We start from the raw sequence: 25,834 nt of genomic DNA, 5'->3' as shown, positions 1-25,834 counted from the left end.
CATGTTTGTTGTACTTATTTTCATTAGGGTCCTTTCTTTAGGCTCCATTGTGATTCTGAAAATCTTCAAAAACGAATCAATGAAATGGAAATGAGCTGTTTTGAACATCAGCTAAGCAGCTGTGTCCAAGGAAGAGCAATTCATCCGAGGCTGAGTCTGCAGAGATGCACGGTTGGGGCTGGGTGAGGATGGACCGAGATTTTACTTTCTTTGAGTCTCAGTTTCAACAGGTGTAGGTTGAAGAGCCTGATAAGGATGTTTCCCCGTTCATCGCTGTGCTGGTGTTTCGATGCCTATAATTGAGCGTGCATTGGGCACCCTGGTGGCTTTCTGTAAGCTTGACTCTTATGAGAACATTGAGGAATTGTAACACAGACAACTGGAATATTCAATGGGTGGAGGTGTCTTTCCTTCATCCTGTTTGTCGAATGATGGAATGCATGAACATGGTCTCTCCAGTTCTATAAGCTTTCCACCTTCGAAGAAACTCAGAGTCTCCGTGATAAATCATGTGTGGCCAACTCCCCAGATGCAACAGTATGCAGATAGTGGGTGAACTCTTGCTTTCCTCTTAACATTTCCCTATCTAAGTCTTCCTCCTTAAAGCAAAGTGTGATAGCCGTGACTGCATTTGAGCGGATCCCTTGGCAGGCGTGGGAGGTGGGTTCCGGGGACGTTGGTGGTGTGATGGGTGGTTTCCCAAGCATCGAGGCCTCCTAACGTCTCATTTCCATTAAGCTTCATGGATGCGTTCCAAGAATTTAATTAATATAGCATCACTGCCTTCATTGTGATTCCTCAGTAGGGTTATGAGAACCTGGGAGTGTTCAGTTGATTAAATGGCATTTTCTGTGGGCTTCCAACTACTGCTTTCCATGGAATTTAGTACCTGCCAGTGTCTATTAAATCAAAACTGTTAAAGGGGATCACAAAAGAAAGAGGTGTTTATATCACAATGTAGAACAGTTCTCTTAGCTACACAGGGAAAATAGTCGTAAGAGTGTATAGACAATTTGCAGTCCTGGGGCTTTTATTTTTAAAAAAAGTAAGACCAGCATCTGAAGGTGTCTAGAAGCTGATATTAGAAAGGAATTACAGTAAAGAATATCTTATAGAGTAGACAGTAAGGTGGGCACCATCGTGAGATAGTCCAGGATGGAAAAAAATCACTGGCTGAGGCAGAAGTAAGGTTACTGGCAGACCTAATGGTGCTAAGACTCTCAGTGGGTGCTGGGGGAAGGACATGCTCTTTGAAGTTATATAAGGGGGGGGGGGTTCCTTGGACCACTGGAGAAAATGAGCCTGCCTCCTTTTGTTAAAGTATTCCTTCTCCCTCTCCGCCTCCCTCTCTCTCACATACACAGAGCCTGAGTGGCCTGGAACCCACAGTGTACATCATTCTAGCCTCAAATTCTGAGATCCACCTGCCTCTGTCTCCTAAGTGCTGGGTTTAAAGGTGTGTACCACTATGCCTGACTTGTTTTTTAAGAGTCATTTACTTTATTTTATGTACACAAGTGTTTTGCTTGCATGTGTGTCTATGCACTTAGTCCCTGTAAATTCCAGAACAGGATGTTGGATCCCCCGGAATTGGAGTTATTCATAGTATGAGCCAACATCGTGGGTGCTGGGATTTGAACCCAGATCCCTTGTAAGAACAACAGGTGCTCTTAGTTGCTGAGCCATCTCTCCAGACCGCACATCATATTTTGATCCCATGCTCAATAACATAAGAGATGAGTAAATATGATGTCGGGTGAGATTGTGCTATGATACATTAAAGGGGGCTGGGGATACAGGAGTGGCTGAGGAGAATCGGGTCATGGGGCCGGAGGATGAAGCTGGGCAGGGCAGAAGGGCAGCACCTGAGGAACCGGCCTTCTGCTCATGCTGATCCTCTATCCACGTTGAGGCTGAGGGGAGCTGTTCATCTGGAGGATAGTATTGTCGGAAGCACACTGGGGCTGAGCAGAGCCAGAAACAGGGAGTCCTGCCTCCTGCCTTAGGACCAGGAAGGTATAGCCTCCACAGATAGCATTTATCATCTCTATCACCTCTGGTTAGTGGTGTGGACAACCTCTGAAGTTCTAGCGACACAGCACTGTCATTCCTGGCTCTGTCCTCACCTTTGTTGGTGCAGCTGGCTCACAAAGGGCCCATGGTTTGCTGGTTCCCCAGTCCGTTCCCAGCCCTAGGTGGGGAGGCTCGTCTGCAGAACTGTCATAAACCACAGAAGTATGGAACAGCCGCCTGCCTAGTACTTTTTTGAGAGATGGGGAGGTGGGGGTTGTTAATAGCTGTGACCAGTGGCTGACACCATCATGGCACCTAAGCCCTTCCCTGCTTTCTTCTGGGCTGGTTTCCCACCCTGCCCTTCTCACAGTGGAAGCAGTTGTGACGCCAATTTCTTCATCTATGTTGGCTATCAAGAGCTGCATCTTGCAGACTGCGGAAGCTTCAGGGTGTTTACATGATCTGGTTTGATCATGTGGTTTATTGTGCTCCATTAGCAGCGGTCAGCGCCACACTGGACACTTACTCCACCAATGGCAGGCAGTGCTGTGCTGGCCACTCATCAGATAATGACCATCCCCAAGTCAGTGGACAAAATGCACCATCTTCTCTGTTGGACTGGCACCTGGAAGGAGATGTGAGTGGGAGGTGGGTAAGAGAGGGTAGTTTAAGCTGTATGAAAGCATTCCTTTGCCTAAGCTTAATCCTTGCCCTTGTTGTATTACAGAATAATGACTCCCTCTTTGCGTTTGAGCTGGTGTCAACCGATTTTCTCTCACTTGCAGTGAAATTTGTCCAGTAGAATGGACATGGTGACGCTTGGGTCTCTGGAGGTTTGCCTGGTGGGTGCTGTTACTCCTGGAGTCTCCCCCTTTCTGTCCTATCAACACTACACCTTACCCCCCAATCCAGTCACTCGTGTTGTTAGAACAGGAGGCACATGAGCCAGGCGCACTTAGAACGGATGGACTGAGGCCCTGCATCCTTTCAAAGGCTACCCGCAGTCTCACTGGAGTGAAGGGAGAGCACATTGAATACTAGACTTGAGGCCATTTGGTTTGGATCCCAGGTCAGTTTCTAAGTGGATCAACCTCAGCCAGGTGATTAATCTCTGCGGTGACACCACATACTTCATGGAAACGTAGCACTGGTTGATAATGGGTGGGGGGGAGTTGAGTGCCTTCTGCCGCGCAGGTTTGCTACACTTGAGTGCACTTCATGGTCCTCTTCTAAAATATACATGGTGGTACTTATTTGGAACCCAGGCTGGTGGTTTCCATCAGCACTGGATTTCTCAATGGTCTGGTATCTCTAGTTTTAAAAGTGCGTATACTGCAAGGGACTGCTAGCTTCTAGGCTACCCCATTTCAGTTTAAAGATGAAACTGTACAATGCAATTTATTTTATCAGCTTCCTCTCCACCCCTGGTGATGAGATCTGGATTAGGTACCTAGATTACCCAGCACAGTGCATAAGAGCAGGACTGTTAGTCACAGGACATCATTGGGAGAAGTAGAAAAGAGGCCTTGCTCTCCTGAGGTTCATTGTTTCTCCAGCCGGACACATGGCCTCATGAGCTAAGGCTGGCTGGGAGCCAACCCCACCTTACTCCTTGGATCACGATTTGCTGAGTTAGATGAGGTATCCGGGGAGTACATGCCTGTGGTGTGTGTGTGTATGTGTGTGTGTGTGTGTGTGTGTGTGTGTGTGTGTGTGTGTGTGTGCAAGTCACACAAAAAGCTATCAGCTGATAGAGAATAGCATTATAGGCCATTTCAGATACATTTATTTGGGCTTAGGACAATGTGCTAAATATACATATATTTTTCCAAACATTCTCAGAGATTGCATTTAAGAACCCTTCCATATCTGTTTTGTCCATGGTATATGGAGCATCCCTTGTGAATATTCTCATTCTTTTAAAGAACGCCTCCATATCTGTTTTGTACATAGGAACAGAGCCCTTGTGAATATGTTAATTCTTTTTTTATGAATTTTAGTCCTTTATTTTCAAGTCCTATACATGATGGCTGTCTGATAGCTCTAGTTTGGTGGAATTAATATAGATTTCCCACATGGGGAAGGGTTTGGGTGGGGATTTAAAGCAAGGCGGGTTCTTGATCCTTGGAAGAAATTCTTATCTGAGGGGGGATTTGAGAGTAGCATTGTAGAGCGGTAAGCACAGCTATGCGGAAAATGAATGGCCGTGATTATTAGATAGGTCTCAGAATTTATAGGACATTTGATCATAAGAGTGAGAGCCTTTCCTGAGGGATGAGATGCCTGGACTTGGACTACTTTTTAATTAATCTCTTTTGGCTATATTGAAAGAGCGATGCACGGAGAATACTAAGATGAGGTGTGAAATAACCAGGAGTTGTACAAAGAAGGATGAGGGCGAGGTGATCTGGTTTTTCTGGTGGATGGGTTTGTTAGCCTCCTCATTATGAAGCAGGAATAAGAACAGATGCCTGTCCCTGGGGCGGAGGAGGAGTTGCAACCTTAGATCCAGGCCAGCCCAGTCAGCACCTTGTAAACTTCCTGGCTTCCTGCTTAGCTCTCAACTGCTTCACCGCTGGCCATTCAATGCTTTGAAACTCTTACTACAAAGTCCTGGCCGATACAGTCTCTCCTTTGTCCATTTCCTAGCAGTAACCATAAAAAAATGCTCCAGGTGTCTAGTGCTGTTGTGGTTCAGCGTTTTTTTTTGTATTTTGTAACTTCTGAAAACAAAACAAAGTCATGCCTTAACTTTGTAAACATCTTTTTTTTTTTTTTTTTTTTTGGTTGCAAGGATGGCATATTGATAAGCTAGCTTTTGCTGCAGGACAAGCGACTGCAGCCTCCTGAGCGCTTTCACTAACACACACTCTTGTTTTCTCATGGCACACAAGGTGGAGATCTGTCTGAAGCCTTAGTTAGGCCTCCGTGAGCTCCGATCCTCGGTACTTACGTCCTAGAACTTGAAGTGGTGAGGGCCTCCTGAGGGCAAAACCTCACAGCTCTGCCAGTAGCCATGGTCAAGACCATTGTCAGTGGGACAGGGCGCTGTGATCTGCCTTCAGGGAAGCGTGGCAGAGGCAGGGTAGGAGCAGTAACCAGAAACCATGGGTACCATTCTCCCCAAATGTGCTCTTACACGTGTGTGCCTACTACCTTTTAATAAAACACCACCCCTCAGATCCGCTTAACTCTTTCTCCCACGCTCCCGTAAGCAAGTTTTTGGAACCAATACAAGTTTAAATGTTACTAAAAATCAAGTCAGGAAGAAGGAAAAGAGCAAAAGGCACAGCCACGTCAGGAGAAGTCTGATGTCTGGCAATCCAATCAGTGGCCATCTAAGAGATCCGTAACCCCATTAACCGGGCCTCACTGACCTGAGCAGGAAGTCCCAGCTCCGCGTCCTGGAAAGAGCCATCCAGATTTATAGCCTGCCCCAGCTCCTCTGATCGAGGCTGTTTTCTCCCCTGATGCTGTAGTCAATCAGTAATTAATTTGAAATCCAAAGTTTCATTAAGTGTTATTGAATTCTCTCACGCTGACATTTGGAGTGCTATATTTCTTTAAAATCACAAACCATTTTTCATACTGTCATTGGCGTGTTTTAGCAGGGGAGGCTGCAGCTCTCGTGTAAATGACCCAGTTTTCCGGATGTTTACTCTGCTGTCATCAACGTATCACCCCTCTCTCCCACTTCATCGCATCTCCGTTCTTCTGCGAGCATTTTGAAATGATATTTAAAACTTCATCAGCGCATGCGAGTCCTGTCTAAAGTATGAATAAATTTAACCGGGCGAGTATTTCCAAAGCAACCTCGACCTTTTGAAGGCCTGATCCCATGCAGTACAGTGCCCCAAGACTTCCTGTCAGAAATGGGCTCGGGATGTTGGAAGCATGGCCAGGACCGAGGGTGAGAAGACAGAAGCCCCATATGGATATACCAATATAGATGTGGAGAAGAGGAGAGGCAGACACAACCAGAACCATCAGGCATCTTTTATTTGTTTCCTGGAGTGTTTGGAGTGTGGGGTGAATGAGAGCGAAGACATACTTTTTATGACTTGGCACTAGTTTGCTATAAGTGGGAGCGTTGCTTTTGGAGGGCAGCTTTGTTTGAAGGGTGCCCTGTGGATTACCTAAATAACATTTTTTTTTAAAAATCTTAGTTAAGAAGAATTTTTTTTTTCCTCAAGGTTACAAAGCTCTGGTTTCTCTTAAAAATATCGGAAGGAAAGACAAGGATTTGCTAGCCCGGAGTAGAACTTGCACCGTGTTGGGCGAGGTGATGCTCGCCCTGCCTCTTCTTCTGTATGTGTGTTCTGGTTCACCAACCAGCCCTCTTCCCTCTTTAAATATCTACTCTTTCCTATTTAATTTGCGCTTACAATACATGAACATCTTAGTTAATTTTCTTACAAGTTCTAGACTGTCCCCTAATGGATGTGCTCCGGGTTCTTACCTTGCGCTGCAGGGGACACAGGGTCCTGTGTATGCTAGCAAGGCCTGATGGAGAACTCAATGCTGTGAGAGCAGGCCTCTGGTAAATATTCCTTGAAGAGCTATGTGAACATATATCTATGGCCTGGCCAGAATCCAAGTTTGGACCGTTTGCTCACTGGGGTCCCAATTGAACTCTCCCATGCACGCTTCTCCAGTTGCCTCAAGCTGTTCCAGGGCCAAGGACTTTCCTTGGCCCTGGCTGGAAGTTGCAAGTGAACTGACCCACCTCACAGTCGTTCTGACCCATAGTCTCTTCCTTCTTCTTGAGCATCATGTCCTGTGTGAGACTTGCCTTGTGCAGCAGACCTACAGGAACCTACCTCTTCTCTAGACCTGACAGGTGAGCCTGTGTGACAATCCTTCCACTCAAACCATGCCGTTCTCCAGTGATAGACGTGTGACTTGATGACCCTGTGATCCAGCCCCAGCTCGCCTACCACTGGCTAGGTGATGATCACCAAGTGACCTCCCAGTGATGTCTCATCAACTATTGGTTTCGATGCCCTGGGCACTTTCCAGAAATCTCCACACGTCTAGGTAGGAAGAGAAGCAGAACAGGGTACAAGCAAATACTTGAGACCTCAGCATTTGAGAGCAAGAGGCAGGAGGATCAGCAATTCAAGACTGTCCTCAGCTATAGAAAAGACCTCAGGGCTATGTGAGACCTTGTCTCAGAGTACAGACAAAAACAAATCGGGAGAGAAATAGAGACTGAATTCTACTCCCCATAGGTTGTCTTGCTTCTTCTTCCTTGACCTCACAAATGCAAGGTACAAGCTACTACGATAAAGATGACATTGCCGCTCCAAAGCTGCCTTTTATGAGTGGAGATGAACACACCCTGTCTCAGTGTGGCCCAAGCTAAACTCTTTGTCTTATTCTGTCTTTTTTCCAACAGGATGTAGGCAGATGGACTTTATGGTGAAGACTTCTCAAATCTTTACATAATAACCCCCGAAGACAGTAAGAAAAAAAATAGTTTAACTGGATGATTTTGCCTTTTAACCACATCTCTAATGAAACTGAATGTATTGTTAGCTGGTTAAAATATTCCATTAAGAAGGAAGGTAGGCCTACCTTATGGTAAATACACTTAAGTGTTTATAGTACATTTCATATTTTACATGATTTCCTTTATAATTCTGCTTATCTTTTCATTTTAATTCCCTGAAGGACATATAAAAGAACCCCTAAAGAGAGTAATTACTGCTGTGCTTTTTAACCAAGGCTTCCTTTGCAGGGAGGAATCTGAGCTGCTTTTTAAAGAAGGCCGTTTTTTAAATAAAAATGCAAATAAGCTGCTTTGTACCCACATTAATTACCCACCTAGCCTCTTATTACCATGTTTGTATTGTTTGCAAATACTATTTACAGTCGTGTGGAAATTAACATTACTGGTCCTAAGGAAAGACGGTGGTAGGGAGGCTGTGCTTTGGAACCAATTAGGACGAACCTTGTCTCCACCGACACTCTGGGGGAAAGCGCAGCCTTGCCATGTCAAATAATAGCATTAGCACCGGCTGCATCGGCAGAGCACCGTAATTATATTATTCGCCCTATTTTGCTTCTGCAACGAATTTCATTGCCCGCATTGTAAAATCAGCAGGCAGCGAAGTTTCTGCTAATGAGTTAATGTGCTCTCTGATCATTTTGGACAAAAGTCACCGGAACATCCACCAGGGAGTTTTACCACCCCCCACCCCCACTTAACCACGGCCTGGCTCGAGCCCCTGTAAAGTGGGAACAAAGCACGGTCCTTAATGCCCTCATTTGAGTGGAATCCCTCCTCTACCACTCTGAAAATAGATCATACGAATGAAGCTCGGGGTCTGTGCACTGCAGAAGTCAGCAGCTCTTGTGGGTTTCAGGTTAGCCCCGCATTGCTTCAGGCCCTAGGCCTCTGAGCTTCACTCTGGGGAGCAGCCGCCTAATGGAGGGGAGGGCTGTTTTAGCTCACGGTTCAGAGGGGCCTGTTCATCATGTTAGGGCTGGCATGATGGTTGGAGTATGTCGGTCTGTGGTGGCTTTTCATATCCCCCAGATGAGGTAAAGGAGGGATGACCATCTGGCTTTAGCCACCAGAGGCTCACTGTGGCAACACACATCTGCCAGCCGTGCCTCTCACCCTCTGTGCTCCTCACAAAGAAGGTCATCAGTTAGGAAACAGAAGTTTTGATGCGTGAGGCTTAGGGGCGGGGGGGATTTCACACTCAAACCCTGACAGCGGCTCTGCGTCATCTGTGACTTCATCTGTAGAAGGGAACTGAGACACACTCGGAAAGAAACTCAGCCGTGAGCTCCTAGCTTTCAGGCAACAGAGGCAGGACCCAGCCTGTGGGGCTGCCTGACTGCAAAGTCACCTGGCTCCTGTATAAATAGTTCCTCATAGAACATGACAGCCAGCTTCAGTGTGCACACAGCATCTGGGTGACACTGTAATTAGCCCTCCACACAGGTCTACTGTTTTGTAGTATACTTTTTTTTTCCAAGTCACTGATTAATGACTGATGTTTGTATTCTATAATTAAAAAATATTTTTTCATCAAAACAGGGAGGCATAAAACATTAAAACGTTTCCCACCCGCTTTGATGTTTGTTTGAACCTGAGCTTAATTATGTTGCTATAAACCCAGGTCCTTTCCTTCCAGGAAACATTTATGAATAATCTCCTGTGCGGTGGGGAGCTGAGCCTTCTTCAGCGCTCGTCGCAAGGGGCAGGAGGGGGGAAGGGACATAGTGCTCTGACTCTACGGTGCCCCACCTGTTTACAGGACACCATTTGATTTAATCGTTTAATAACCAGAAGGACTGTCACTGTCTCCACTTGGTCAGTAAGGGAAGTGACAGTGTGGTGACACACGCTGACTGCGGGAGGAGGGGAGCCGCACACGCCCGAGGCCATGTTCCCAATTCCTGGGCGGACGCAGAATTTGAAAATGGAGCCCATTCGTCTCAACCATGTGCAGTGAGCTGTCATGGTCACCCCAAGCAGCCACCCGGACTGGTACTTTTTCTTTCCTTTTAAAAATTTTTCTTCTTTTTCTTTATCTAGCAAAAAATTGTAGTTATTTTGTGAGGAAAAAAAAGACAGTTTCCACCCCTTTGGTCTAAAGGTGTTGTTTCTTTTCTTTCTTGAAAACTTTGTTAATTTATTGTATTTTATGTCTGTGTGTATGTGTGTGTGTGTGTGTGTGTGTGTGTGTGTGTGTGTGGTGTGTGTGGTTGTGTGTGTGTATATGTGTGTGTGGTTGTGTGTGTGAGTATGGTTGTATGGTTGTGTGTGTGTGTAGTTATGTGTGTGTATGTGCTGTATGTGTGTGTGGTTGTGTGTGTGTGGTTGTGTGTGTGTGAGTATGGTTGTATGGTTGTGTGTGTGTATAGTTATGTGTGTGTATGTGTGTGTATGGTTATGTGTGTGTATATGTGTGTGTGGTTGTGTGAGTATGGTTGTATGGTTGTGTGTGTGTATGTGTGCTATATATATGTGTGTGTGTATGTGTGGTTGTGTGTGTGTATATGTGTGTGTGGTTGTGTGAGTATGGTTGTATGGTTGTGTGTGTGTGTGTAGTTATGTGTGTGTGTGCTGTACATGTGTGTGTATATGTGTGTGTGGTTGTGTGTGTAGTTATGTGTGTGTATGTGTGGTGTACATATGTGTGTGTGTGTGCAGGTGCTTTATTTTATGTGTGTACCCTGCATGTATGTATAAGTATTCTGTGCCACTGGAAGAGCTGAAGAGCCCATTGTCTCCCCTGGAGCTGGAGCTATGGGAGATCGTGAGCTGCTTGGTGTGGGTGCTGGGAACCGAGCTCCAGTCCTCTGTAAGAACAGCAAGTGTTCTTACCTGCTGAGCTCTCTCTCTCCAGCCCCAAAATTGTTGTTTCTCAACCAACCAGAAAGTCACAACTGTCCCTGGCAGCGTTGGCTAGGCAGTTCTCTTCCCCCCAGGCGCCTGTATCCCTGCCCTCTAGTCCTGGGTACCACATCCCTCCTCGGGTTGATGCCTTTCCGGAGGTCTACCCAGGCCACCCTGCAGTATAGCCGTTTCCTCTCCCACATTCTGACATCCTCACTGATGGAGGAAGGAGCCCTTCCAGAGCCTGCACATTGGATTGCTACTGGAGGGACTGCGTGAAATAAGAGGAAGGGAACAGAGAAAGCAACTTCCTGCAGACGTCCCTTGTCTCCTTTGCAAGTGTTTGTAATTAGTGGGGGTAGGGAGGGGAAATCAAGGGACTCAGAAGGGTAGCCAGAGATAACAGTAATGTCTTTTCACCTTCCGCTTTCGTCCATGATGTCCATTCAACCCAGAACTGGGGATGGGCTCTGTGTACCTGTTTCTGAGAGGTGCAGACACAGCCCATCTCGACATTTTCTGGGTGTCAAGCTTATTTGGCCACTCCTTGGTCCTGACCTGGTGCTTACAATGCCAGCCGAAGTCGCCTCATGCACTGGTGGCTTTGCTGTGAGGGACTCAGAGTTAGCTGACCCATCTCCCCATTAGTAGTTACAGCTGTCTCCCATCAGGCTTTGTCCAGCATCCAGTTTTGTATGTTTTTGTATGGAATGGGTCCGTATACATACAGTTATCATATGCGTGTGCAGGTATTTACCTTCTGGTTTGCTTATAAATCGCTAGGCAAGACCTTTGCGTGCCAAGAGGGGGCAGTGGATACTCCAGAGTTTCATTTTTAATTTTAATTACTAGTATCGGTGCAAACCTGCACCACAGCACGGGAGAGCTCTTAGGAATCCATTCTCTCCTTCCTTTGTGCAGTTGGGGGATTAAACTCAGGCTTCCAGGCTTACAAGGCTAGCACCTCCACCCTCTGAGCTATCTTCCCAGCATCTGCCAGCTCATCTCTCTTCTTCCTCTTAAAGGTCTCTTTGACATACGTCTGCACTGTCATACTCATAATATTTGTATCCTGGTCTTTAACAGTAATTAAACACCCTGTGCATCACCTGTGCATTGATTGCTAAAGATGAGGGATGGAAGAGGAGAGCCAGTGCCACGTGATGCCACATTTCTTTATTTCGCGTGGACCAAGCAGTGTGGTTGGTCTTCTGTTTCATGTCTCCCTAAGCGCCCCAGCAGGATGACCCTCAGAATCCCGAGGGGACCTGAAGCTCACGAGAAGCTCTTTTCTTATGCTCTGCCAGGTGTCCCTGCAACATGCTGTTGTTCCCAGAGGCTTACAGGGTGCAGGTCCGAGTGTCCTCTGTGCCACTCACCTGTCCACTTCAAGAGTGACCTCAGCGGTCATTCTTATTTTGTGCCCCATGTTCATACGCCGTCCCCAGGCCACCATAAAAAAATAGAGTGGGCAAAAGTCTGGATTGGGCTGAATTGTAGACCCAAGACCCCTCTGCCCTCCTGACTCTCTCTGGCAGCTAGGCATCCTTGTATGAACACTTCAGTGTTGATGGTTATCGACAGACTAGACAGGCTGTAGGGTGGGCTGATAATGACATGAGGGGAAACCATTGATATACGCAGACAGAACCGTTTCCCAGCAGGGCAAAGTTCATTATGTGTCTACAAGACTAGTGGCCAGGTAGCCAACATATAAACAATTTTCATTTTTAGTCTGTTAAGATGGAAAGGGAAGAAGTGGATATTGTATTCCTTTTTTTTTAAAGTATTTTTTTAAATTTTTTTAATTAAGTATTTTCCTCATTTACATTTCCAATGCTATTCCGGAAGTCCCCCATACCCAACCCCCCACTCCCCTACCCACCCACTCCCCCTTTTTGGCCCTGGCGTTCCCCTGTACTGGGGCATATAAAGTTTGCATGTCCAATGGGCCTCTCTTTCCAGTGATGGTCGACTAGGCCATCTTTTGATACATATGCAGCTAGAGTCAAGAGCTCCGGGGTACTGGTTAGCTCATAATGTTGTTCCGACTTTAGGGTTGCAAATCCCTTTAGCTCCTTGGGTACTTTCTCTAGCTCCTCCATTGGGGGCCCTGTGATCCATCCAATAGCTACTGTGAGCATCCACTTCTGTGTTTGCTAGGCCCCGGCATAGTCTCACAAGAGACAGCTATATCTGGGTCCTTTCAGCAAAGTCTTGCTAGTGTATGCAATGGTGTCAGCGTTTGGAAGCTGATTATGGGATGGATCCCTGGATATGGCAATCACTAGGGATATTGTATTCTTAATACTTCCTCTCTTAAGTTATATGTATCAACCAAGAGATTTTTAAGGCTAGATCTTCAGTTCATGATGGAACTGGAAAGATGGAGTGGGAATTTTTGCCACCAGTTCCTTCTGCACACAGTAGGCTATGTATATATGTATGTATGTTTATTTATTTAAAGGAGTTTATTTGTATGTATGTATGTATGTATGTATGTATGTATGTATGTCTCTGTGTCTAGGTTCCTGAAGCTAGAAGATGTATCTGGGTCCTCTGGAACTAGAGTTACAGTGTTTGTGAGCTGCCCAGTGTAGGTGTTGGGCACCAAATGCCAGTACTTTCTACAAGAGCAATAAACACTTTTTTTTTCCTTGTTGGAAATACCACCATCTTTATTATGTAGTCACAGCTCCTCTCTATATCCAGCTTCTAGCTCCCCGTTATCTCCTCTCAGAGGTCACCCTAACTTGCTGCTGTTCTACCTGCTTCTAAGTTAGCAAAGGACACAAAAGTAGAAAGGGCAGCAGTTAGAAGGCCCCAGAGGAGTGAGAGCAAAGATCTCAGACCCGTGAATGACAGGCGTTTCAGGACAACGCGCATCCTTGGAGCTTGCTCTGTGTGTGAGTGGATACCGTCCGTAAGGTAACATACAAAAAAAGTAAGACTACGGTAGTGCTATAATTCCTATTGCGAGTGTCTGTGTTAGAAAAGTGGTTGGGGGCTATTTTGCCCTTATTTGATGAAGAGGACAGGAAAGAAAACCACCCAGAGAACCTTGGAAGTCTTTGCCATATGCTTTAGCGAGATAGTGACTTCCATCACTGTCCACTTCAAGACGTTCACCCTAGGGAAAGCAGTAGGTTTGGCTTAAGAGCTCGCTGTGCTTTCTGCTGGTCAGTATGAGTTCAGAAGTGAGCCGTCAGGGCTCCTCAATTACAACCTCGTGGGGATCATTAACAGCCAAAATTAAAGAGGAAAGTTCGTAACGTTGTGACTAAAGTAACTCGTGTCTAGTAAGGGGAAAACCATCACTTTGCAGCTGCCTGGCCACTCACCAGAGCCTTGTAAGGTTGGAGAAGTGGTCTTCTCTGTATCGAAATCGATATAAAGTTTGTCTGACAGATCAAAGTATGCAGATAGATAGCTCTTTGTTCCATCAGACTCCTGCTTAAGGAGTGAGTACCTGGAAACATAGGGGAAGTCAGGTAAAGCCACTGTCCCATTGGCAGTGCCCTCCCAGCCGTCAGTGCCTCTGTCTGTATAACAGATGTCATGTCCAGTGGGTATGGACACCGTGGAGCAAATCTGAGTGAAATCCAGATGCTGTTTGTTGAGGTTACAACTGGACATCAGCATCTTATTGACAATCTAAGAGAAATAGAATCCCATTAGTTTTTGTTTTGTTTTGTTTTGTTTTGTTTTTTTTAATAGGATTATCCCACAGTTTCCCAGGACACTACTTGGTATCCTGGATAATTTTCTCAGGCTCATCACTTTGATTAGGAGGTGATCTGACAGGCTCCTTTAATCAGGAACTGTGGGCAGTTAGGGTGTAAAAGGATGCATCACAGTGGTGGGAGGCTCTCTTCCAGAGAGAGATAGCATTCCATAGTTGGTAGATATAGTTTTTAACCTTTTAAAATTTGGCTCAGTATTCAAGGAGAGAGGCTCGTTTTTCTCTGCTGCTTATAGACACTGAAGGTCTTGTCCTGTATCCAGGCAATATATGTCTTTTTTCAAGAAGAGAATCATTATTGAGAAATAATTATCCAAATAACATCTCATTGTGGTATGTGGTGTAATGTCTGAGGTCATATTCCCTTGAATTGTTAATGAAACAAACTAATCATTGGGATCCTGGTTATACTTTCTTAGTGGGTGTTTAAGGCCATGTAGTAGACAAAAATTAACTTTTTTTTTTTTTAAATCTACTTTGAAAGGCCAATTGAAAATCTCATCCTCAGGGCTCATCTGGGCTTCAGAGGAATCTCTGGTCCCTATAATCTTTCTTTTATTTTATTATAAAATTTTATTTTATTATAATATTTCTTTTATTAGAAATATTCTAATATTTCTTTTAGCTAGTCCATCTATGTGAGGATATGCCAGAGGCCTCACTTGGCCACTTTTTCTTTTCTTTTTTCTTTTTTTGTTTTTTTGTTTTTTTGTTTTTTGAGACAGGGTTTCTCTGTGTAGGCCAGGCTGGTCTCAAACTCAGAAATCCACCTGCCTCTGCCTCCTAAGTGCTGGGATTAAAGGCGTGCACCACCACCGCACTTTTGCACTTGGAAGTGTGAAGGAGATTTTTCCTGTGTGTTGACCCTCCTCTTTGCAGACCGGACACTGGTTAGAGTCCCCCCAGTGGCGTTTCTGTGATATCCCTGACCAAGAACAAGGGTGACTGTGCATAGTTATAGGACATTTTGGGAGATGGCTAACAGTCTTCTGACTCAGTTGGCTCTGGAAGTTGAAGAGAAAAATGTTCTGCTATTTAACCCTTCTGACTACAGCAGTATAGGCCCTTCAAGTATGAATACTGAACACCCAGATGGTCAGAGCTGCAAATGCTCTTAGTGGCCAGCCATCCCCTCCAGCTCCATCGCTTTCCAGAATCGCTCCCATCTTGTATCCTCCTTGTCGGTTTCCCGTGACTGACTTGAGTGAGCTGGGTTCCTTTCTGTCCTCCTCACTCTACACACACACCTGGGGGTGACTCTGTATCACGGCTACCTCAAAAGAGTGAGGAAAGAAGGGAGAAAGGAGAGAGAAAGAGAGGAAGGAAGGGGGGAGGGAGGGAGAGATGGACAGATGGAGATGACGAGCAGGCAAGAGAAAAGAAAGGAGCCTGCTGCAGCGGCACATGCCCATCAGCCCAGCACTCTGGAGGTGAGAGGACGAGGAGGAGGAAGTTTGGTCTGAGTTCCAGGCGATCTTCGAGCTACAGAGTCAGTACCCATCTCAAAAAAGCTTTGCTCAAGGCATCTGAGCCTCAGTTTCCCACCACTCAGCTGTGAGTTCTGGTCTGCATCACAGCGCTGCGGTGGGGCACAGCTAGTTCTGTGGCCGTGCTCAGCAGATCCAGTGGACCGCAGCTCATCCCGGACTTTTCATTACCGCCCTGATTATTGCTGAGCTCCTCTTCCAGGCGCTTGGCTTCTAAGGTGACCACGTGGGGCCTGCCCTTCCTCAGTGGTGTCTCATAGTTAATCCATGGACCGGGAGATCCCTCGTCAACGTGCACGGCCCCAGGGAAGCTCTGTTGTCAAAAAAGGGCTGGATTAATTTTCCCGTGCAATGGCCTTTGTCCAGGTGGGCCTGTCTGTTTGTTCAGGGAATCACTGGCTCCATCCCGGACCTGCCCTTTGGGCAGTACCGTGCTCCAAGTGGGAGCACTCGGCCAGCATGCATTTACTCTTCAAAAGCAGGTAGCACTACCACATGTGATTCACGCAATTAAACATTCATTCCAATTTTATTTGTGCACGGGTCTAAGTGCACAGGGGACAACAAACAAGGGAAACCCAAGATTGAAAGATAAACATTGACTCCTGCCTTCCAAACAGACAGCAGTCCTCCATTCACAGAAGCAATTATGGGGGAAATTGGGCCAGAAGCTGCTTGGATCATTGCTTGGTTTTAGTCTGGTACCCATGAGCCCACCCCGGATAGAAGTGATGGATTATTGAGAAACTCCCAAATAGGATGTTTTTATCATCAGATGTTAAAATGTACCTGTTAATGTGACAGCAGAATCTGTTTCTCCTGTGCTTATTGAAGTAGGGGAAGGGGTCTTAGCTCTGATTGGATATGTGTCTGGAAAGGACAATTCTTTATTGAGCAGGCAAATTAATACATCATCGTCACACAGAGAGTGTTGGAAAGGCTGAGGGCATAAGGAAAAGTTATTAAGCTTACAAGAATATTGAAAGCATGAGAAGGCATGATAAGACCGTATTAACGATTTGAACTTGATTATTCTGACTGTATTCTAAGCCCAGAGTGTTGGTAGGAAAAGACCCAAAATGAGAAATGTTTGACAAAGTCAAGTTAACATCAGGCTGAAAAATATCGAAGAGAGTGGTGTGTATCAATAAAACATTTCGGTCCTTTCTGGAAGAGGTACAGGTCAGGCCACGCCAGCCAGGCTGCTTGCGGCGTTGTTTTGGAGTCACCACTGTCTGTCTGTAGCTTTTCCCACTCTGAAGCCTCTCTGAGAATTCCTTCTGACACCGTCTACACTTTCTTTCCCCTACAACCTTGTGTTTTATTTTCTGAATGCTCGCTAGCCCCTTTCTTTCTTTCACACCCTGGCTGAAAACTTGGTAATGGACCCCTTTTTGACAGCCCTCCTCCCCAAGACTCAATGACTCCACATTGTCAGCCAGAGTGGGCATGCTTTAGACAACCTGCTGGGCCTGCTCTCTGCTCGTCTAGGCTGGGTTTGGTCGGCTGCCCCCCAGAGCCTTGCTGGCCCAGTGCTGTTTTGTCCAGCCATGTCACATCGAGGCTTCTGGTGTGAAGAAGGGTCTGTCCCTCCAATTATGCCTCATCCTTCTGTTTTCTTTTCCTTCCCGAGACAGAGCTAGTTACCTTTCTTCTATTCAGTGGATCTGAAGATTGCCCATGTTGAACTATAAGGTGTTGGGACATGGCTGAAATCAAAAGCCTTCAATCATAACAAAGAATTCTGCACCTTAGTCATAACTACAACATGAATTAGGTTAGTTGTTGAAATGGGGTTTTTTTTGTTTGTTTGTTTTTGTTTTTTATTTATTTTTTGATCAAACTTTTGTTTGGGGGACATATTGGTCACAAGACATATTTCAACTTCTAACATTTGAAACATGCAGTCTTATTGGGAAAGAAATTTCACTGAGCTCAAAATACAAGAAGGTTGAGTGTTATACCCTATCTGCAGTAGTGCCCCGCCCCGTTCTCCATCTCTGTAGTACATCCTCCTGTTTTAAAAAGGACCCAAACTATCAGTAGGTGTGCCATTCATTGGACTGCCCCTATTTTGTCCAGAACACATTTATTGCATTTCCCACTGAGTTGCTGAAATGCATCAGATGGTCCAGGAATCTCAACTTGAGCAATTCTAAGTGATGCTGGGAGTGTCAGTAGAAGGAAGGTGGCAGGTGGGATGGCTGTGCCAGAAAACTGCTTGCCCTGTAATCTCGAGGGAAGCAGAGTTTGGATCCCCCCAGTTTTCCTATAAAATCTGGGGCTGATGGCGTGCATTTTTAACTTCTGTGCTAATGGTAGTAGTGAGAATCACCGAGCTCCAGGTTCATCGAGAGAACCTGTCTCAGAAAGTGAGGTGGAGAGTGACTGACGGAGACTCTGTATGTTAAATTTTGGCCTTTACATGCCTGTCCCCAGCCCCCAATAGTGTCAGGAAAATAAAAAAAAAGGAAGAAGTAGAACACATGCCAGCACATGTACAAGTTGTCCATCGTGCACAGAACTGTTTCAAATTCTGCTAAGAGGCAGTAGCAGGGCCTGGGGAAATCTGCTTGCATGCAAGCCCATGTGCACGCATGCTGGGTCTTGAAGCCAGAGAAACCTAAAGGTGGGGGGGGGGGGCGCGCTGCCGCTAAAGTTTGGAGTCTGTATGACTGATGGATGGATGTGTCTATTTTTCTTAACAATATGAGTTACATAGGATTTTTGAACTTTAAAACTGATGGATTCATAATAATATGAACATTAATTTTTACTTTTTCTTCATCGTATGGATGAGCTACGTACATAGATTTCATTAATCAGCCTCTTTTCTAATTACTGTCAGGTATGACATTGCCATAATTCACCTTTCCCACGTCTACGGCAGACATCACCAATCAATCACAGTGCCGCCTCCCACTGACGATTGAGTTCTGCATCTAAACTCTTACCCCATATGTCAAGAGAGCATCATCAGGTGTTTGAAGCTGGGTCTTTCATCCCTTTGCCAAAAAAAAAAAAAAAAAAAAAAAAAAAAAGACATCTGGTGTACTGGCTAGTTTTGTGTCAACTTGACACCGCTGGAGTTATCACAGAGAAAGGAGCTTCATTTGAGGAAATGCCTCCATGAGATCCAACTGTAAGGCATTTTCTCAATTAGTGATCAAGGGGGAAAGGCCTCTTGTGGGTGGGACCATCTCTGGGCTGGCAGTCCTGGGTTCTGTAAGAGAGCAGGCTGAGCAAGCCAGGGGAAGCAAGCCAGTAAAGACCATCCCTCCATGGCCTCTGCATCAGCTCCTGCTTCCTGACCTGCTTGAGTTCCAATCCTGACTTCTTTCAGTGATGAACAGCAGTGTGAAAATGTAAGCTGAATAAACCCTTTCCTCCCCAATTTGTTTCTTGGTCATGATGTTTGTGTAGGAATAGAAACCCTGACTAAGAAATCTGGTCTCAGACAGAGATTCTGGGCCTAACAGTGTTTTTAGTTGTGGTCCATTCAAGCATGGCGACGTCCACTCTTCTCTTCCTTTAGGACAAACACTTGCCATCTGTGTGGATCTCAGCTAGATTCCTGTTTAATGTTCACACCTTTCATTGAGAAGTGGATGGCACCTTCTTCTGCTTGGCTTCAGAGACTCTTTTGCTGAGTAGGGAAGATCTATCTATCTATCTATCTATCTATCTATCTATCTCTCCCATTCATGAGCTTTTCTACTTTGGTCCAGTTCAGGAGTGGGCTCCTTTGTGTGGTGAGGTGGGACATCTTGCAGTAAGTACTCTTTTCAGTGAGGGACTCACCTCTATTCCAGCAAGGAAAGACAGAAGGTTAAGGAGCCTGGGTCGATGTCTGACCCACATAGTCTATATTCAGAAGTCCCATTTGTTTCCTAGGATGGAAACAGAGGGTGGAAGGAGCCATGCTCACATCCACACTAATAACTGGGTTGGGCAACTTCAGGCTCACGGGAGCCAACCCATTAGCATCAAGATGACCAGGGGACATAGGGCAGATGGTTTAGTTTTAGGTCTTTTTTTTTCCTTCTCCAAAATCAGGCTATTTTAGCATTTTCCATGCAAAAAAAATGTCATTATGTATAACAATATTAGACAATTAATTACTTTATTTTAAAGATATATTTGAGGGCACATACATATGCACATAAATGTATAGATCCTTGCATTTATATCTGTTTGCAGCTATGTTCATCTGATTGGCTTGATCATATATCAGTGTTCTCTTCCCCTGTGGAACTAGGACTAAGCTTATGTTAATAGATGTTTCCTATGATAATCTAGGTGAAAGCAAATCACTCTCATTACCAAAATCTGTCTTTGATAATAAAGTAGGAGAGAAGTGAGACAGAAATAGCATTTGAGTAATGCTTTGCCCTTCTGTCTCTAGACCTGGAAACAAATGTTCTTGAATTTATACATTCTTAGTCCTTTAGGAACCATGAAAACCTGCTCTTATGTATATGTGAAATGGCCAGAACTGCATATTTATTAAGAAGTATGACCCTTAGGACCAGAGAAGTCAAATTAAATCTCATAAAAATCTGCTATGGAAAATGAATACGTGACACCATTTTTTTCCTTTTCAGGGTCTACTTATTAATTTTGTCATGGTTAATATGTTACAGTTGCAAACAAAGGCATAAATGTGTGCGTTCATTCCTAATTAATTTATGTAATTGGGTTTTATAAATGTAGGTGTTTAGGAAGCTATGCATAACACACCCCATTTACTGTGTGCTGTAGCCAATAAAAGCATAATAGAAAGAAATACAGTTTGAAGCTCACTTCAGTGGTAAATATAGATTAGTTGTAAATGATATCTTTGTAATGTTTATTTTAAGTTTTGCAATGCTGCAGATTTTCTCAACATACCAATTAATGTTCTTATTTGAAATAATGAGTAGTTAATGGCTATAAATTTGAAGTCTTCTGTCTCTGACAATTAAAAGGTCTCTTAAGGCTTTTGTTCAGCCTCCCCCACGCCCCTCGTATAAGCAGCCGTCAGGCACTGGGGGAGGAAGGGGGGCACTTAGAATTCGGGGAATAGTTTTACTGGCCCATAGTTTGGATGGCTTGTTTGATGCACTTCGGTGCATCTTTGGTGTGCCACTTCTTCTACATATGTGGGTGCTAAGGGTGTTATGTGTGTACCTGTGTTAGTGCGTGTGCAGGCCAGAGGCCAACGTTGAACCTTGCTCCTTAGGCATGGGCATTAGGCTCACCTGACCAGGTAGCTAGCCCAGGGATCTGCCTGTATCCCCCTCCTCAGTCCCAGAATTACCAGTGACTTCCACTGTACCCAGCTCGTTATGCATGGACCAGGTCCTCATGTTTGTGCAGGAAGTGCTTTAGTAACTGGCCTCTCCGGCCAGCCCTGGTTTCCATTTTTCTTATGTGTGCTTCCTATTTCATGCCGAAGAGGCAGTGAATGAGTTGACGAATATGGCAGGAAATTTTAAAAATGGGTTGTAAATGATAACGTGCAACACATCAGTACACCGAGGCCAAACCAGTAAGTCCTTACTGAGTCCGTCATCGCTGTGTGACGGAGAGTGACATTGTGACGGAGATCTCAGTGTTCAGGAACGGCTGTGGGCTTCAGCCTGGTTACGTTGAGTGGCTTTGTCTTGTTCTAGGGACAGCTTCCTCCTCTTTTCTGAGCATCCGCTCAGAAACCCAGTGCTGTGCACTTCCAAATTCACAGCTTTGGCTGGCGTTCAGCCTTTCTCTGCGGATGTGTTTAAACATAAGGAACTGCATCTGGCCAGGGCAAAACACCGTGTCCTCTTTGACAGACAGCAACGCAAGGAGCGCTTTGAATAGCAAGTTGCATGCCTTGGAGACCTTGTTGGATTCACTGTGAGCATCGCAAACATCCACCAGGGGAGGGCGGACATGTGAGGTCAATTGAGCCATGCCTCTGTATATTCTGTTTGGCGTGATGCAGGTGAAAGGAGAATGTTGGATTTGCTTATGAAAGTAAGCACTTGTAAGACTTAAAAAAAAAAAAAAGAAAAAGAAAAGAAAGAAAGCCTTGAATAATCACATATAAGAATAAATACTGTATGTGGAGTAAATACTGTATGTGGAGTATCTATGATGAAATATGCATGCCTTTCCAAGGCTAAGACCCTCATAATTCATTTATAAGTTGCCTGCCTCACCTTACACACACGTAGCGGAATAGTAATTTTCTTCATTCTTTCTGAAGATTTTGTCACATAGGTTAAGGAACAAAGAAGAAAGATAAACTTTTCTAAAATAGCAGGATGCTATTGAGATGTAACTGGGGGGGATGGACGACTATTAAAGAAAAGCCAAAAGAGTGTGTGTGTGTGTGTGTGTGTGTGTGTGTGTGCATGCTGAGGCAATGGCGTGTGGGCTGAAGTGGCAGGCGCCAGGCTTCATGTGTTCTGTCATGTCACGACAGAAATCATTACAAGTGTGATAGGTTTATTTATAAAGACCGGCTTCAATATTCAAAGTACATCCATCCCCGAATTCCTCATTTCAAGCCAGGCTGTGGATCAAGATGAAAGAAAAATTAAATTGCGTATTGAAGAGCTGTTAATTGAGCTGTGCTGTATTTAACGGGGAAGCACCGGCTTCAGGCAGTCGATAGCACCGAGGGTTTTTTTAATGTGCTGCATCATGAGACTGACAGTTTGCTTTGGAGAATGCAAACAGGGCTAATGACAAAGCCCTGCAAGCTTGATCCTCACTGCGAGTCCCCCCAGAAAGAGAACATCCATTCATCTACACACACACACACACACACACACACACACACACACACACACACACACACGCTCACTCACTCACGTTCATTGGGGAATGAAGCCCTATGTATTTTCTCCCTGGAGGTGTAATGACACTACTTAGTCACTAGAATGAGTCTTTTCTGGGGCACATTTTAAGCTTTTTAGTGTAAGTTTTCATACATTCTTAGATTTCCCCCCTCCCCTTCTTAATCAATGTAAATTCAATTGCATTTCAGAAGGGGATAAAGGCTATTTCCTCCTCTCTAATATCTGTTTAAAAATGTTAGGCTTGCCCTGTTATATTCTCAAAAGTAGCCTATCAGTGGTTTAATATGTTATCTCTTTTCTCTAAGGCAGTGTTAATTTTCCTTTGTAGTTAATCTCTCCTGCTACCAAATTTAGTATATTTATTGTTAAAGATTCTCTTAAGCACTAAGTGATTTAAGTACATCCGGGATAAAGTGGCCCTGACTTTAACCACGAAGCAAATTTTACTTCTTTCATTCTCTTCACTGATAAATCCATAGTATCTGGAGGCATTTCTAGAGCTGTGGACAATCTGAGCCTCTATAGTTTGATTAAAGATATTTTCCAACCGTGGAGCTGCAAGGCTGAGGGATTTCTTTTTGGTTCTGACCCTCTCACCGTGGCTCGATAGGAGGGACAGAGACTGTGGACTTAGTTCTCCTGAGACAGCCTTCTCCTAAGTCTCCAGGATCACTGCTTCCCAGAAAGAATCATCTTGTGGCCGTTGTGTGGGTCCTGTTCCATGTGACAGGAAGTCCACAGACATGACATCGGGGGCTTTTTCCCATCCATCCATCTGTCTGTTCATTCATCCGTCCATCTATTTGTCTATCCATTTGTCCATCCATCCATCTGTCCATCTACCCAACCACCCACCCATCTGTCCATGCATCCATCCATCCATCTTTTCATCTACTCATTTCTTCATTATATCTGTCCTGGGGGCCTCCTTTTTATATAGCACCGCCCTTGTCAGGTTTTTGAGGGCGGAAGGTTTGACTGGAAGAAGTGACATTTGAGCCTGGCTGCAGGAGAGGCCAGGAAGACAGGAGGGCACAGCTCAGTAAATCACCAGGTATCGAGGCTCCAAAGCTGTGGGCAGATAATGCTCTTGCAACTGCATCTTTAAGACCTGTGTCTACATACCACGGACATAGTGGCAACCTAAGAGCTCGGAGAGCTAGAGAGCTAGGCTGTGCCCAGAGGTGGAGAGCTAGCTCTGTTAGCAGAACTGTGGTAAGCAGTTTCAGGAGAGTTGGGGCTGCAGATGGGAGGATTGAGGATGCCTGCTGAAAACACAGATGGCTGATGGGAAGTCAGGAACAAACCCGGGCTGTTGTGGAGAGGAGAGAACAGTAGGAAAAGGCATGAAGAGGAGTTGTTTGTTGTGGTGGTTTAGGGGAAGTCACACAGCATCTGAAGAGCACAGTTGAAACCCAGGCGTCTGGCCTCTTAGAACTTCCTTTGTGGTGGATACTGCTCATTAGCTGTCTTCTGTTCCCGGCACATAATCAGAGTCGACTATACGTATTTGATCTTACTTATTTACTGGTCCATTTTGAAAAGGTCAAAGAGGCTGACTGAAGGACAGCCTGACAGAAGGCATCCCTGCCCAGTCCCAACCTTATTCCAGAGGCCAGCTTCTGGTATGGCTGCAGACTTGTTAGCTGGCTGATTTTTTTTTTTTTTTTAAGTCAGAAACTGTCGCAAAAGGCAGGCTCACTGCCTGGAAAAGAAGGCTGAGCTGTCACTTGAAGGTAGATGATGATGTTGATTCTGGTAGGGAAAGATGTACGAGGGCATGGCGACTACATTTCTAGGAGTGCTCTGGTCCTGAGAGTGGTGGCAGTTTGCCAGGGCAAAGTGGAGCAATGAATCCGTCTTTGATGATATTGCGTAGCATGTCCTGGATTCCAGCAGACTGACTTTATCTGGATTTGAATTTTGTAGAGAAGGGTGTGTCTCTTCTAGCCCTCTCTCTCATGATGACTTGCCAAGAGGCAGTCTCTCTGTGTGTAGTTCTAGTTTAAATACAAGATAGAGGGTGACCAGCATGTTTGTGTCCGCAGAGCTCAGGTGGTTTAGGACACATGAATCCTAAGTAATCCTATAGCATTAGGAAGCAAAAGAAAAGCCAGCCCGATGACAAAGAATCGGGACGTGATGATGGACCTCTAGGGACAGACCCAGACCTTTGTGACTTCACACACACACACACACACACACACACACACACACACAGAGTGCCTTGTTTCTCAACAGGATATTCGAGCAGAAGGCAGGCAGGGGTCTTTTGATCTTTAAGTCTGTCAGGGATCCAGACTGACTCTCAAATTAATCTCTAACACAGCTTCAGTTAGGTCTGTAGTGTTAGGAAGAGAACATGGAAGGCCAGTTAATTTTGTTTCTACAACAGTTCTTAGGTGAAGAAAAAAACCTGTAGACAGATTGACTTCGAAAGGATAGGGGGATACAGCCCTACTATGTGCCCTAATGAATTCAGGAACTGGGACACTTGTGAGCAGATGTTCCTATCTGTCACATGTCAATGGAAGTGGCATCCATTTTTAATGTGACTGAGAAAATAATTGGTTAGATATTGCAGGAATTTTTTTTTTTGGTAGAGGGTGGAAAAACAGCTTGCAGATGGAAAGGGGGGGTGGGAAAGAACTGGAGTAGCCCCTATATTTTAAACAGAATGAAAAAGATGACATCGGGGACCAGAAACAGAAATTTCACTTCTGTGCCATGACAAATGCTGGGGAGATGTAATTGCAAAATGAAGCTGCAAATGTCTCATCCAGGAACCAGGTAACAACCTGCTTGGCTTCATAAAGAAAGAACAATATCCAATTAGACTAAGTGTATTCGGTACGTGAGTGACAAGCCCTGGAGACCTCAGGGCCTCTGGGGCCCCCAGGGCGGTTTCAGGAGGCTGTCTCCAGACCTGTCCGGGGTGTGAGCATGTCACATTGTGCCCTATGCCTCCCAGCGCGGCTGCCTCGGCTCTTCCAAGGACTGAAATGAGGTGCACCTTTTATGGGGATATCTACCTTTCTCAACCATCAGGACACCCACACCTTGCCCACCAGATTATCCTTGATGCTCCGCTGCCCATGGCCTGTGCATGCTGGGCTCGTGGCAGGGTCCAGGTACCGATATTTCAGACATACTACCCAAACCCTCAGGTATTCTCTGTTCCCAGAGTCACAGTGACTGCTCACGCTAGGGTGTTGAATATTGCATGTCAGCTCCAGGTTCAAGCTTCCTAAGACCCTGCTTATGTGACCTCGGACCAAGCACTGAAGCCCTCTCTAATCTCCTGTTTCTAAATCTTCAGAATATGGTGTATAATTTTTCCTCGTCTTTAAGAGTCCTTTTGAGCGCAGTGCTTGGGTCTCAGGGGTGTCACAGCTGTGAGCCGTCACCA

The 25,834-nt window shown here is 45.3% G+C and overlaps 1 protein-coding gene across 1 annotated transcript in view; it reads left to right on the top strand.

The window, feature by feature from the left end:
- Nucleotides 1-25,834, top strand: part of Wwox (WW domain containing oxidoreductase) — a 922,964-nt gene that overhangs the window by 65,306 nt on the left and 831,824 nt on the right. The gene's annotated exons all lie outside the window — the stretch shown is intronic.

The sequence above is a fragment of the Mus caroli genome, unplaced genomic scaffold (assembly GCF_978045245.1).
Source record: "Mus caroli unplaced genomic scaffold, Mus_caroli_1 scaffold_10, whole genome shotgun sequence".
Classification (NCBI taxonomy): Eukaryota; Metazoa; Chordata; class Mammalia; order Rodentia; family Muridae; genus Mus; species Mus caroli.
This window is presented reverse-complemented; position numbering and strand designations above follow the sequence as displayed.